Source organism: Pongo pygmaeus, chromosome 3 (genome assembly GCF_028885625.2).
Source record: "Pongo pygmaeus isolate AG05252 chromosome 3, NHGRI_mPonPyg2-v2.0_pri, whole genome shotgun sequence".
Classification (NCBI taxonomy): Eukaryota; Metazoa; Chordata; class Mammalia; order Primates; family Hominidae; genus Pongo; species Pongo pygmaeus.
In genome coordinates this window covers 155,754,305-155,769,270 of record NC_072376.2, presented here as the reverse complement: position 1 = coordinate 155,769,270, position 14,966 = coordinate 155,754,305, and the positions used below count along the sequence as shown (strand labels likewise).

At 36.0% G+C, this 14,966-nt stretch overlaps 1 protein-coding gene across 3 annotated transcripts in view; it reads left to right on the top strand.

Annotated features, from left to right (window-relative positions):
- The window catches only part of INPP4B (inositol polyphosphate-4-phosphatase type II B), an 831,569-nt gene that overhangs the window by 130,125 nt on the left and 686,478 nt on the right, over positions 1 to 14,966 (top strand). For all 3 annotated transcript variants that reach the window (XM_054486648.2, XM_063664144.1, XM_054486647.1), the window contains exon 2: positions 329 to 391. The gene's annotated coding sequence lies outside the window, so the exon portion shown is untranslated. The remainder of the gene's footprint in view (positions 1 to 328; positions 392 to 14,966) is intronic.

The window sequence follows — 14,966 nt, the reverse complement described above, 5'->3', positions numbered from 1 at the left end:
CATCTTTTGAAATGATCGAAGCTAATGCCTTTTCTTGCTCGAGTGCCAGTCTTGTTCACATGTGAGAGAAGAAAGAGAAGCAAAGAAAACAGGGCTGAGTATCTGCTGCAGTCACCCACGTTCTCAGCTGTAAGGGAGAAAGGACATTTGGGGAAGTGATTTGGCATTTAAAGCAAGTGTTTCCTGAGGCAGCTGCTGAATGGAGCTGAATATTTTGTTAAATGATTTTCTTCTCTGACCTTTATTACTAATGAATCTTCTTTAAGAAGCATTTAAAGAGGAAAAAAGAAAGGTTGTTTTTATTAATCTTCTTTCTCTTTTCCCATAGAACACAAAGAAATGGTGTTACCTGGCAAGAGATCTTCTGTCTTTTATGAAAAATTAGACAAAGGTAATGCTTATTTTGAATTGATATTTTTTCAGTCTGTATAACTCTACATGAAACTAGTTGGCTTTCCTTGATTATTGGTTTTAGATATTGAATTACCCATCAAAAAAGTAAATTATTATCTGAAAAGCCAAGGGAAGGCCTTACGATGATCATCAGATTGATAAAGTGAACAGTACATTTTTAGATATATAATAGCTTTTCAAAACATTGTGGGTAGTGGTTAATTTTCTGATACCATTTTGAAGTTTATGTTAACATATAAACAGGATCTTGAGTATTAGATTGCAGTCTCTTTGGAAATAACTCCAATTAGTTTATCATATTTACAAATGATAGGTAATAACAGCATTAGACCCTTGTTAGGGTACAATGATAAGATTCTTTGTGCCTTTATTTGGCATTAGTCAGATGACTTTATGTATTTTTTTGAATATACAAAAAAATTTCAGTATGAATTTCTAGAAAATGTCATCAAGCTTTATGAAGACACCCTCATACAAAATACATATTTTCTTTGGAAAGATTGAATTATATCATGCAGTTGTTGAATAGCATGCCTGATTATGCTTAACAGATTGCATATTTAGTTGCTAAATTTTCAAATCACTATGTGAATTATTTACATATGTTGTTCTAAGAATATGAAAACTCATGCAAATATTCTAATGACATACGCATGTACACAAAGTGTGAGTACGGCTGCAGATAAACAATGTGTGTATGTTTTATGAATAAAGCTACTATCTCAAAAGAGATTTTTGCAGAAAAGTTTCAGACAGTTTAGAATTTTGAAGGAAACTGAGACATCCATTGAGTCCTGTCTACTTATATAGCTATGAAGATGTGATGACACTGTACGTTCATGAACATATATATTAATGAAATGTATTATATATTTTTATATTAACTAGAATTCACTGGGTTTTATTTTTGACAAATTGCTGAATTTCTAAAAATAAATGAGTGCTGAAATAAAGGTAGCATTTAAATGTAATGGACATCAGCAGAAAACTTGTTTCTGAACTTTGATTTGCAGTTGAGCAAAAATAAATTGTTAAATTTGAATTACAAATGTGATATATTTCCACATATTTCTGGCTTCTAGGTAATTCTTCAAAACAGGTGTAAACCCCTTGAGAAAATAGCTTCTTTTCCTAAGGGTAGTCACCCTATCCAAGTTTTATCTATACTGAAATGTTAATTCAAATTAAAATATTCTTAAATGGTTAATGAAGTTAATTGAGGATTGTCTTTTACATAGAACTATTAGCTTTGACTCTCTAAATAGGGACATTATAAAGAGATCAAATTCCTAGACAATATGTGGGAGAGGTTGAAGCTGAGCTGTGTGATGTAGGCATAGGGAGATAAATGTTAGAAAAGTGCTTGTTGAAGGCGACTCAATGGAAGATGGCACAGTAAAGAGAGAAAGAGAAATATCCTGAATGAGATGAAGCCAATGAGGAAGGTCAGGGATCCATGTGCTTTAGAATATAAATAAAGCAGGCAGAGAGCACAGACTCTCCAGGTTGCATTTGTGTGAATTTTTCTTTTCTCAGAGATATGTATATACTAATATACTCATTTTTAGGCTTTTATTTTATTTATTTAAGCAATATATAAGCTTATTTTGAAGTGAATGTAACAAAGGAAGACTTAGGGTGAGAGAAAGTAATTCCCATTCATGGGATAGAATTTTCAGCATCAGTATACCTGGAGTAACAAATTTTTTTTTCCATTATGAAAATAAAGGAATCATTCTGTGTATTGCCAAAAATTGGCATGACACAACTCCCAAGGTGATTATGATCCAAGATATGTATGTTGTTGTGGAGGTTGGAAGTGAGATATGGAGGAATAGCTAGGGATGGGAGAACTATGGCCAGGAGAAATGACGTTTATGTCAGTATCTTTCTGGGCTGGTCCTATAGATTTGTTCAACTGGGGGTGTTTGTAATCTCATAAAATTCGTATTAATAAGATAATACACGCTAACGTACTAACATTCTGCCTATTATCTCAGATGGAATATGTGCCTTTAAATTTCAATGTTTAAATAGTGGAAGTTTAAGACATACTAGTGAAGATGTTATTTTTAAACAAATGGAACCATTCAGCTTTTCTTAGTATACATGATGACTAACACATTCGTTTTGTGTAGGATTAATTCTGGCAATGGGCTCAGCATGCAATCTGTTGGATTAACAGATACTTTTATGTGTGCAGATACCTGTGAGTTCTACATTTGACTCTTTTAAAAAGGGCATTTAAACAACTTTTCATGTAGTGTTTTAATGTGAAGTTATTGGTTATAAGTTATAGTTACAATTTTCTTAATTTTGTCATCCAAAGACAAAGGCAACTTCAATTAGTCAGATTAAAATATCTTTCAATATACCCGGTAGGTATACCGTGGTAGGATTACATGTAAAAATAGAGACTGTGATTCTGTTGAATTTTTACATAGGTTTACATGTCCTGGAAATAGATCAAATTTCAATTAAGAAAATTTCATGGCTGTAATTATATTTTTATTATGCAGGAATATTAAATTTTATTCTCACATATATTGAATTTTTCTGGAGGAAATTGAAATAGCATATTAAGAATTCAGCAATTCTTTTATGTACTGTAGGTTTACTATATTTAGGCTTTCTGTAAACACAATTTTGAAAATTGAAAAGAAACTGGGTTATAAGGCTACTGTATAGGGTTACTTATGTTCAAGGACAGTAAGAAATAAGTTGTAAATATATTGTTTACAGATTGGTTTTATTTTGGTTTATTATCTGATGTAGGAAATGATAGAGATGTGATACATGTTGAGATTTAAAAGGATACAAATCTTGTGATATTTTAAGAGTTTATTACAGATTATATTTTCTATTATTTATCGCATATCTACTATAATAACAAATGAAAGTACAGCATCATAACTTGCAGGTTGATTGATAAGTTAATGACCATGCATTTAAATGAGAGTTAGAAATAGTTTAAGGCTAGTGATGAAAAGTACATGTAAATCTCACAATGCCGAAATTAGGTGCTATGTCTCATATATACCATACAATGCTTTACAAAAACATAGTTATAACATCAGGCACAGTATGCTCCCAATGAGTATTTAAACTGCAAATCAGAGAATAAATCATTGAACATTTTTATGGAGAAATGATTAAAAAGTAATTATTAAAGAAAAATTTACATGAAAAGAAGCTGTTATGGTAGTTTTTAAGAATTTGGCTTTTATGATTTTTTTCATTTGCAAAAAGTTCTTGGTCTTCTTAACTCTTCTGGGTATTAGTTTCTGTGCAATATTTTATCTGTTTGAAACTCTCAGAACTATAAACCATAGCATTGTCTAGAATCAGCTCCTGCTACTGTTCAAGTTCTTCCGTCAATTCCTCAGCTATGTTTCTTACCTTATTTATGTCTCTCTTAACCCACATACTCCAAACATTCTTGTCTTTGCTTAGGTTTAAACTCGGCTTTGAATGTCCGGTCTGCTTCTTTCTTTATTCCAAAAACTATGTAACCTTAAAACTTCTCTTTAAGATGCTTTTTGAAACCTTCATTATATTACAACTATCTTTCTCCCTTAGCCAGCCTACGCTACATTCACTCACATTTAGTTGTGGTATCTGCTATACTGTCACTGATTTGCATATTTTGGTATATTCTTGTGTGTATACATATGTATATGTGTGTGTATATATATAATTTGATATCATATATAAAGGTGCACACACACACATGGATTTTTTTCTTCAATATAATTGTAAAAAAGATCTTTCTGCCAGCCACGTTTACTTTTCCTTATGAGTAAAGCAGACAAATTTTGAGTGAATGAGCTCCTTGAATCTCTAGGATTTCCATTGAAGGTATATTTAAAAGATCTCTTTGTAATAAGAAAGTTATAATTTTGCTATGTTTTGTATTAATTAGGACTACCTGGAGAACCTACTCTGATTTTATGACATCTTTTTTTTTAAGATGGAGTCTCTCTCTGTCACCCAGGCCGGAGTGCAATGGTGTGATCTCAGCTCACTGCAACCTCTGCCTCCCAGGTTCAAGCGATTCTCCTGCCTCAGCCTCCCGAGTAGCTGGGACTACAGGCACGCGCTACCACGCCCGGCTAATTTTTGTATTTTTATTAGAGACGGGGTTTCACTGTGTTAGCCAGGATAGTGTCAATCTCCTGACCTCATGATCCACCCACCTCGGCCTCCCAAAGTGCTGGGATTACAGGCGTGAGCCACAGCGCCCGGCCTTATGATATCTTTTTAATAAGAATAAAATCTAAATTCAAATCAACTAATTTATAACATCACTGCAGGAACACATTCTCTTCACCAAAGGGAGACAGCCTAATTCTATCACTCACTGGCTTTGTGCCACTCCATACATCATTGCAGAAAAATCTATCCTGCTCTACCCAACAAAGGCATTTTTGTGCAAGAGCATACACTCTGCTCTATAGTGGAGTCTCTCTAGGCTAAGATCCTAAAAGTACTTAAATGCCAGGTATGGAAATGGAGTAGGGTCATGGTTATTTGGAAAGCTGAAAAGAAATTAGGCCTGTTGGGGTTGGGGAGAAGCCTTTGGGAATTGGGGCTCTCAGAGAATTGGCAATTCCCAGTAAAGGACTAAAGTCTTTGAGGAAATTGGTTCCTTTAAGGCTTTAGCAGATCTGTTCATTTTTATTTCTGGTTTTGCAGCACTAAGATTACTTTGGAAGGAGAATCACATCATTGAAGACAAAGTGATCTGGGCTACAAATAATTGGTAACATGTCCACTAGATTTTGCAAGTACATGCTTGAACATAAATGTGTGTTTGTTCTTCTCTCTCTCTCTCTCTCTCTATATATATGATGCTGAAAATCACACACACACACACACACACACACACACACACACACACACACACACACGCGAGATGCACTCCAGCCTGGGTGACAAAGTAAGACCCTGTCTCAAAAAATAAAAAATAAGAAAACTGTATATATATATTATATATATATATATATAGAGAGAGAGAGAGAGAGAGAGATTTTATATATATATGTATATATATACACATATACAGTTGGCCGTTCATATTAATGGGTTCCACATCCACAGATTCAACCAACTGGGAATCAAAAATATTTGGGAAAAAAAAGACAATAAAAAATAATACAAATTAAAAGACAATGCAGTATAACAACTATTTACATAGCATTTACACTGTAGTAGGTATTATAATCTAGAGATGATATAAAGTGTCTGGGAGGTTGTGCGTAGATTACGTGCAAAGACTATGCCGTTTTATATAAGGGACTTGAACATCCACATATTCTGGTACATTGGGAAAGAGGAATCCTGGAACCATACCCCACCGGATAATGAGGGATAGCTCTCTATATTTTTAATGAATTTGATGTTTTAAAAAGTATGCCACTAGATGTCAGCAGCAACCTCCTAGGGTTTCTGTGACCTTAATTTGCTAACGGTAAAAAATGGTACTTCATTAGAACATCTTACCTGAGAATAGTAGGTACTTAATTTGAAAGTTTAAGAACTATTTTTTTGCCGTACAAAGAGTATGAGTGCAGGCATAAAATATTTTTGAATTATTTTCTAAACCAGTTTCTGTTTACATGTAACAAGTTATTTTTACTTCCAGTATTCTCTGTATCATTGAGATGGCAATGAAGAATTGTGGGTGAACTTGAGTAATTTGTCAGGAATTGTACCTGATGCCAGAGTTCTAAACTTCTGCTTTGATGCTTTATGATTCATTTATGCCATCATTGGATGAGTATTTGTGCTTTGGTTTTGTTTCATTCTGTTTTTGTAAAAGCATTTGGTGCTATAGCCCATCAGAAGATTGTGTAGTATTAATTTTTTGGCATCCACTTCTGTGCCCTTTTTACTTAGTAAATTTTATCTTTAATTTTTTTCCTTAATAATTTCTAAACTTTCATGGATCTCTGTTCAGTTGTTACAAGGTACTCAACTTCTGGATAGATGCCATAGAGTATTATGAATGTTTGCTCATGAATTGACAACATAATCTAGAAATAAGAAAAAATGATATTTTCCATGAATTATAGTACATATAATTTTTTAGTCCTTAAGAATGAGTAAAATTATCTCATTTTTTTCAGAAATTAATAAGAAAATTATAGGCTGGGTTCAATGGGTCATGCCTGTAATCTCAGCACTTTGGGAGGCCGAGGCGTGCAGATCACTTGAGGCCAGGGGTTCGAGACCAGCCTGGGCAACATCGTGAAACCCCATTTTTACTAAAAATACAAAAATTAGCTGGGCATGTGATGGGCACCTGTAGTCCTAGCTACTCAGGAGGCTGAGGTGGGAGGATCGCCTAACCCCCGAGAGGTCGAGGCAGCAGTGAGCTGTGATCATACCACTACACTCCAGCCTGGGTGGCAAAGTAACACCCTGTCTCAAAAAATAAAAAATAAGAAAATTGTAGTATTGGCCAATGTTCAATAGATACTAATAATGTTATTTTAAATAATGCCATTAATTTTTTATAAGGTTAGGTTTACATTAGCAGGAAGATTCAGTCTAATTTGTTGGATCTCAGGCATGATTTAGAAATCAGTCATAGGTGATGGGGTGTGAGTCAACCAAGTGTAAAGCAGATTTGTAAGTGATAAAGAGAAAGGAAGAGTTGTTCCCATTTCTCTCCCTTGGAAAAAAATCTGCTTTAAATCCATTCAAGATGTAAAGATAATTATAAAAACATTTGCTTTCCTGAAGCACATTGTACCAAGGAAAATATTAGTGTTTCTTTATCTTTATCATGTTTAAGATTTTTTTAGTTGGTATAGTGAAATGGGGCTAACTGAGCTAGTTCATAGGCTCAGGGAATATGTACTTTCATACTGAAGTTGTTACATTTGAGGATTATTGGTTTAACTTCATAAGATTAACACTGAGTTTCTTAAATCTTACTGAGTTTTGCATTTCTATTTTAGAACTACCAGTAAAAAGGACTTAACAGGATTTTCCCCAAGACTTTTATTGTTATTCTTTAATTATGTTTACAGGTGATGAGGCAGACATTTGAAATCATGCTATAGTTACTTGGCATATGAACATCAAGCTAATGCTGTACCTTTCATTCATGAATAGCACTTGCTCATGGCCCTGACTACCTGTGCCATGAGAAAGTGCTATTCATGAACAGAAGGCACAGCGCTAGCTTAATGTTCAGTAAGACACTCTTATCATTGAGCCTGATGCGGAAGCACAAGTTTGCTTGATCTAGAATAGTCCAGCCTATGCTTCCCATACTTAACTCTCTAGAAGGGACAAGGAATAAGATCTGACTGGGGCATCTGTCTTCAGTCTGCCACTTTCTTCATAATTTATTGTTAAATGACAACTGCTCATGAGGTATTTTGAATAGAGAGGCTGCCAATTTTAAACAAACTGTTTTAACTCCACTTAAAAAGCTAACTTCCATTTCTATATGTATCAGTGCATTTCTTCTCAACATGTTCATTTGCTTGTACATTTATGTGGATTAAGTTAAAACAGAGAGAAGGGGTTTTCCTTTGGGCTATTTCATAAATTCAAACACCTCAGTCTGACATTCAAAGACTGCTTTTCCGCTGCTGCATTCTAAATTTTCTCAACCTCATTTCCAGTCGATTCCTCACCCAGATGTTGCATTGTAGCTATACAGCCTGGTTGATCTCATATGTGTATGACTTACTTATTTCTGCCTTGATGGCTTTGCATTTACCATTCTTTCTACCTAGAATTTAACTTTTTTCTCCCCTTTCCTAACATCTTGTTCTTCATTTCAGAGACAGCAAGGTGTACAAGGGGCAATTCTTTTTTTTTTTTTTTTTTTGCTTTCTTTTTTTTTTTATTATTTACGTTAAGTTCTAAGGTACATGTGCACAATGTGCAGGTTTGTTACATGTGTATACATGTGCCATGTTGGTTTGCTGCACCCATTAACTGGTTATTTACATTAGGTATTTCACCTAATGCTATCCCTCCCCCAATTCCCCACCCCACGACAGGCCCTGGCGTGTGATGTTCCCCTTCCTGTGTCCAAGTGTTCTCATTGCTCATTTCCCACCTATGAGTGAGAACATGTGGTGTTTGGTTTTCTGTCCTTGTGATAGTTTGCTGAGAATGATGGTTTCCAGCTTCATCCACGTCCCTGCAAAGGACATGCACTCATCCTTTTTTATGGCTGTATAGTATTCCATGGTGTGTATGTGCCACATTTTCTTAATCCAGTCTACCATTGATGGACATTTTGGTAGCCAGATAGTTTGGGTTTGAATCCCAGACTGGTAACTTCTTAGCTTATTGCTGCCTGGCTGAAGCAAGCTATTTAAGCTCTGTGTCTCATATTGCCTTCTTCTGCAAAACTGGGAAAGAAAGATTCTTACATAATTTAGTTACTTAAGTGAGGATATTAATAGAAACTTAGAATAGTTACTGATACATAGTAAGTAGTTAATGTATATTAGCCACTATGAATTCCATCAAGTCAGTTTCAAAATTCATCCTCATAAAATTTAGTCTCAAAATTTACTGTCCTTCATGCAGCCACTAATCTCGTTAACATGTATTTCAAGGTCTACCTGCCCACCCTACCAGTACTTTTACATTTGGTAATCTATACATTTTAACCACTTGGTATATTAATTTCCTCATCAATAAAAAGGACAATAATACTTGCCATGGTCATACCTAGGGTTATTATGAAGACAAAACTAGAAAATAGAAATAATAAGATTGATCATAGTAACCATTTATCCTGCTCTTATGTGTGAGAAACCAAATTAGAGGTTTTACTTATGTTAACCTATCACTTAATACCTTATCGTCATGTTGGTAGCAGGGTTCTAAGAAAGAGAAGGCAGAAATGTGAAAGAGCTCTTGAAGCCCAAGGTTCAGAACTGACACAAATTACTGCATGCTACTGACCATTACAATTGGTTGGATAGAAGAAGCAGGAGAATTGAGGTAGTTTCACAATGAATATGCCAGAAATCCATCCTACATATGAAAAAACTTAAACACAATGAGATTTAAATACTTGCTGCTAAAGTAGACTTGGGACCTCTACCTGGCCTATTAGGAAACTTTACTTTTCAGGACCCAGTGATTCTACAAGGATTGGGCATGTGCCCTGAGCAGAATTATTCATAGCCATAACATGAGAAATGCTATTTAAGAGAGAAAGATTCTTCTTTTAGGATCAAAATTGTCAGGATGTTGACTTACGGCAGCCAGTACTTTTTTGTTCTGCCATTTGGGGAAGATAATGAGACAGTTAAAAAATTAAAAGAAAAAAATTGAGAGATAAGAAAGAGCCACGATACAGAATGAATGAGCAAGTATTAGGAAGATGCGATAGTATCATTTGGGTCATTGAATCTAGCCATACTTGAAGCCTATAGCTTGCTAATTTTTATAGAATATGTATGTGTATGTTATTAAACAGGTTTGACTAAGGTTTCTTTTATTTGAGCCCTAAACAATTTTAATTAATGACAATGGATTAGTTTGCAAAAATGGCCACAGCAATGTCTCCAGTCTCACATGTTCTTCTGGAACCTCGTTGGCATCCCCATCAAGAGGTGAGGACTATTTTCCCCTCCCTTGAACCTGAGTGGGTTTTTGTCTGCTCTGATAAGCACTGGAGAAGTAATGCTATGTGATCTCCAAATGTAGGTCATAAAGTTGACATAGAAGCTGCTTGCCTCTCTCTTTTTTGGGACACTGTCCTTAGAATCTGGCTATCATGTTGTGAGAAAGTCCAGGCCTAATGGAGTAACCATTTGTAAGGTGTTCCGGCTGACAGTCCAGCTAAGGTCTCTGCCAACAGCCAGCATCATTTGCCAACCATGTAAATAAACAAATCTTCAAATGGTCTCAGCTCCTAGCCTTGCCACAGCCCAAGTGATAATGAGTGAAACAGAGAAAAGCTATCTCCCCACGGTCCCAGCCTAAAATGCAGGTTCATTAACAAAACAAATGTCAATATTTGAAGCCACTAAATGTTGGGATAATTTGTTAGGCAGTCATAGCTAACTGAACACTAACTTCTCCCAGAGCTCCTTCCCACGTCTGTCTTCTGCTACACTTGTCAGACCCTGCTCTACCCGGTACTGCCATTCCACTTTCACCTATGCCTTTATTTCTACACACTTTGCCTTATCAGGTGGTTATAGACATTTTGTATTCAGTATTGTATTTCACCGGCTTTGTGATATGCTCTTCTTGGATGAAAACGGGGTTGGAAATCACCATGTTACTCTATGCCCCCTATTAAAAAGCTGGTATTCCAGCTTGACAAATTCTACTCCTACTTTCTAGCTCTATGCTAGCGAATAGCCACTAGGCACATGTGATTATTCGAATTTGAATTAAATTCAAATTAAATAAAATTGGGAATTTCTTTACACCAGCCACATTTCAAGTGCTCAATATTTATATGCAACTACTGGCTAACATACTGGACATTGCAACATTATAGAGCATTTTAAGCAACTCACTGTTCTATTAGATGATACTGCTCCAATTTGCAAATCACACTTGTAGCCCAAGGCTAAATCCTTTAAATACTAGGATTCAATGATGAAAATCTTTTTACCTAGAGCAGAGAGCTCAGAAGGATTTGGTCTCTCTTACTCAGGTTTGAGCTCTGGGAGAGGACAGAGATGAAAATCTCTACTTCAGTTAATAGGGTTATGTTTCATTTATATTCACATGAAAAGACTACCTTTGGTAGACTTATCTAATTTATTTCCCAGCCACTGGACATTTGGACAATTGTTTATTTTCTTGTTAACATTAGTTATATATAATAACATTTCTTATTAACATTAGTTTCTGTTCGTCAGTCCAGTCTGATTTGTAGAAGAATTCAATTCCCAGAAGATAACCCAGATATCTTTTGCAAATATTTGGGGCCCTTGTTCTCCCAGCAGAGGGTCCTCGTGAGCACATAGGGCTCCTGTTGACTTGAAAGTGAACTCTGGCTGTGGAGTGGATATTACTCCCTTAAAAGAGAAAAAGAGAAAAAGGGCCTTTATTCTCCCTGGGTGTAAGTTTCCTTAAAAGCTTGTTTATTGATTTTTCTTGTAACAACTGAACTTGCAAGCTATAAAACAGAAAAACAAAAACAAATAGAAGCAGGGAAATAATATCAACGATCAACAAGTTTATTCATCAGCTTTATCTCATTTGTAGTCAGTCACCACAGGCCTGTGAAATAAAAAGCACCACAAGCTGCAATCCCAGTTTTTATTATGGAATCCATAGACTTTAGCTGATCAAAAGGGAAAACAAACACTTCAATTTTCAAGCAAGGGTCCATTGTCATTAAAAGTGATTGTGCCTGAATTTATGTCAACATGTGAGGAAAGTGCAGAAAGTGAGTGAAAAGAAGAGGACACGGTTGAGGGCGTGATGCCTGGTACAATGACAGTGGCACCAATTTTGATCTCTAATTAGTCTCTCAAATTGCCTGAAATACCCTCTGCTAATATTGTTCCTATAGGAAGACATATTCCTAAATTTATGACCCATGTGATAAACCTTTAAGAAAGTCCTCTCATCAGGTAATTTTGGAAAATGCTGAATTTTATATCCCCCTCCTGTAATTTTATGATGCACATTAGAATATTAGTCTCTGAGAAATGTTGCTGTAAAGAAATCTGTTTAACTTTGTTTAACCCAGCATTTTCTCAGGTTGGTGGACCATTAAGCCTTCTATATTTTAGTATATGTTTTCATGTAATACTCATTGCATCTAGTGGTACTAGCTTTCAATGAAGCACATTGTAAAATGCTGCTTTAGAAGAAAACATGGTTTCCTAAGTGGGCAGCCCAAAGTTGACCCAGGGAAAGGGTAACACTTTAACACATTAGCATTTGTTTAGACAGATTGGCTTTCCTAAATGAGCAGGATCTTAAAACCCCGAGGATGTAGAAGAGGCCAGCACATATTTCCTAAGGAGCGCTGTTTCAGGGGACTCCAGGGACACTCAAGGGTGGACAACCATATCTGGCAAGGCCTTTTCTGGGACATGAGGCTTTCAGAGCTATGTTTCTGGAAAGGTTGATTTTGGAAAGCATCAAATGGGAGATTATTAGTTCAAGAAAATTTAATAGTGCCACTGTGTGACTTTCAGAGAATGTTCAATCACTTCCTTTTCTCTTTGAGTAAGTATTTCTCAGAAGAGTAGACTTCTCTGACTGTTTCTGCTTTCTCACCAACCATTTACTCTTTGATCCACAACAATCTTTCACTTACTCTCTCATTCCAATAGAACACCTCTTTCTCAGATTTTCCACTTGCCAAATGCAGTAGACTCTTTCTGGGTGAGCTTACTAGCCTCCTCTATGATTCTGTATTCTACCTAAATGCTTTTGACTTCCATATTTCTAGCTCTAGCCCAGGCTACACTTTGAGCTTCAAAATTGTATCCCCAGAGACATCTTGAACTAATGTTCAAAATTGATCCCATAAACTTGTACTTTCAATCTCTTCCTTCTATAGATTATTTGAAGACCATCATCCACCCTCTTAACCAAGCCAGAAACCTTGGAGTCATCCTTAATTTCTCTTTTGCTCTTAGCCTCTTCACAATTGATCAGCAAGTCCTACTGGTTTTGACAATTGTCAAAATATTGAGATATATACATGAGAAATGCTGTTTAAGAGAGAAAGATTCTTCTTTTAGGATCTGTCCCATAATTCCCATTTCTTTCCTTTCCTTAGGCTCTAGCAAAATACTGGCCTCAGAGTCAAAACACAGCTCTTCTGCCTGATATATGGAGAGCCTGGACATGTTTGTTATTCCCCTTAATGTCTTATTTTCCTCATCTGTAAGATGGAGATAATAGTAAAACCTAAGAGAGTTATTGTAATTTTGTGAAAATTAGATGAGGATAAAGTGGGGATGTTGAGAGAAAATTAAGTTGTTTTCTTTCCTCTCCTTAGGAATGAGGGCTGGGGAGAAGTACTTATTTATTATTAGGGGAAAAATCTTAGTGGGTTAGTTGACATTTATATAGTAACAAATATCTCTTTAAAATGCTATAGTAGTGAATAAAAAAGAAAACAAGTACGTTTGTGACTGGCTAGAATACATGAGACAATAATTTATCAATTATTTTTTTCTTTCAATATACAATGGTGGGCTGTTGCCAGGAAAATAAAAGAAGGAAACTAAACTATCTTTAACACGTTTTAGGACAATAGAAATGATCTCGTGTGTGATGGAGTAGATTAAAAGGAAGGACCCAATGGCAGCATACCTTGGACATTTGGATTATCTGTTCATCCAGGCTCATGTGTAGGTATCTGCACCTTGTAGCGTCAGCCAGCAGGAGCACAGTTAAGGGTAGGATTCAGATGTCCTCATCTTTTAAGACCTGGCTATTAATTTCAGTCAATTTCATATAAACACCTCTTATTTTTGCCTAGTGGCTATCTTAGTCACCCTACTGCTATGACAAAGTGCCTTAGCTCGGTTAATTTATAAACAATAGAGACTTATTTCTAACAATTCTAGAAGCTGGGAAGTCCAAGATCAAGGCCTATTTGGTGTCTGGTGAGGGCTAGCACTCTCTTGCTACATCCTCACATGGTAGAAGGTGCTAAAGTGATGAACATCTCTTTTGGATCTCTTTTATTTATTTATTGTTATTATTTTTGAGACAGAGTCTCACTCTGTCACACAGGCTGCAGTGCGGTGGCACAATCTCAGCTCACTGAAACCTCTGCCTCCTGCATTCAAGCCATTCTCATGCCTCGGTCTTTCGAGTAACTGGAACTACAGTCATGTGCCACCATGGTGGGCTAATTTTTGACTTTTTAGTAGAGACAGGGTTTTGCCATTTTGCCCAGGCTGGTCTCGAACTCCTGCCTTCAAGTGATCTGCTTGCCTCAGCGTCCCAAAGTGCTGGGGTTACAGTCATGAGCCACCGTGCCCGGCCTACACCTCTTATATAAGGTCATCAATTTCATCCATAAGGGCTCTGTCTTCATGACTTAATCACTTTCCCAAGGCCCCACCTCTTAATACTATTACACTGGCAAATAAGTTTCAACATATTCATTTTGTGGGGACACATTCAGACCATAACAATGGCTAAGAGTCCTTTTTAAAACTATTAGTGAGAGATAACTGAATAGCATAATACACATAGCCATGTGTACTCTTAGGTCTACCATGATAAGCATAATAATAAATGATTGATGATAGCCACTCATTCTTTTAATAAATATTATTAGTCTTTTTCTATGGGCCACTGATTCTGGATGCTGGGAATATAGCAGTCTACAAAACAGAAATTACTGTGCTGCTCAATCTTACGATCCAGTTAAAGAAGACAGGCAGTAAACAAATAAGTATAAAGTATTCTATAAAGGGGCTATGGAGAAAAGTAAAGCTGGAAAGGGGTTCAGAGTATGTTGTGGTGGGGCTGGAGTTATATATTTAAATAGGGAGGCCTGGGAGGCCTCTCTGAGAAGATTCTATTTGAGCAAAGACTGGAAGGAGGTCATAGGACCAAAGAGT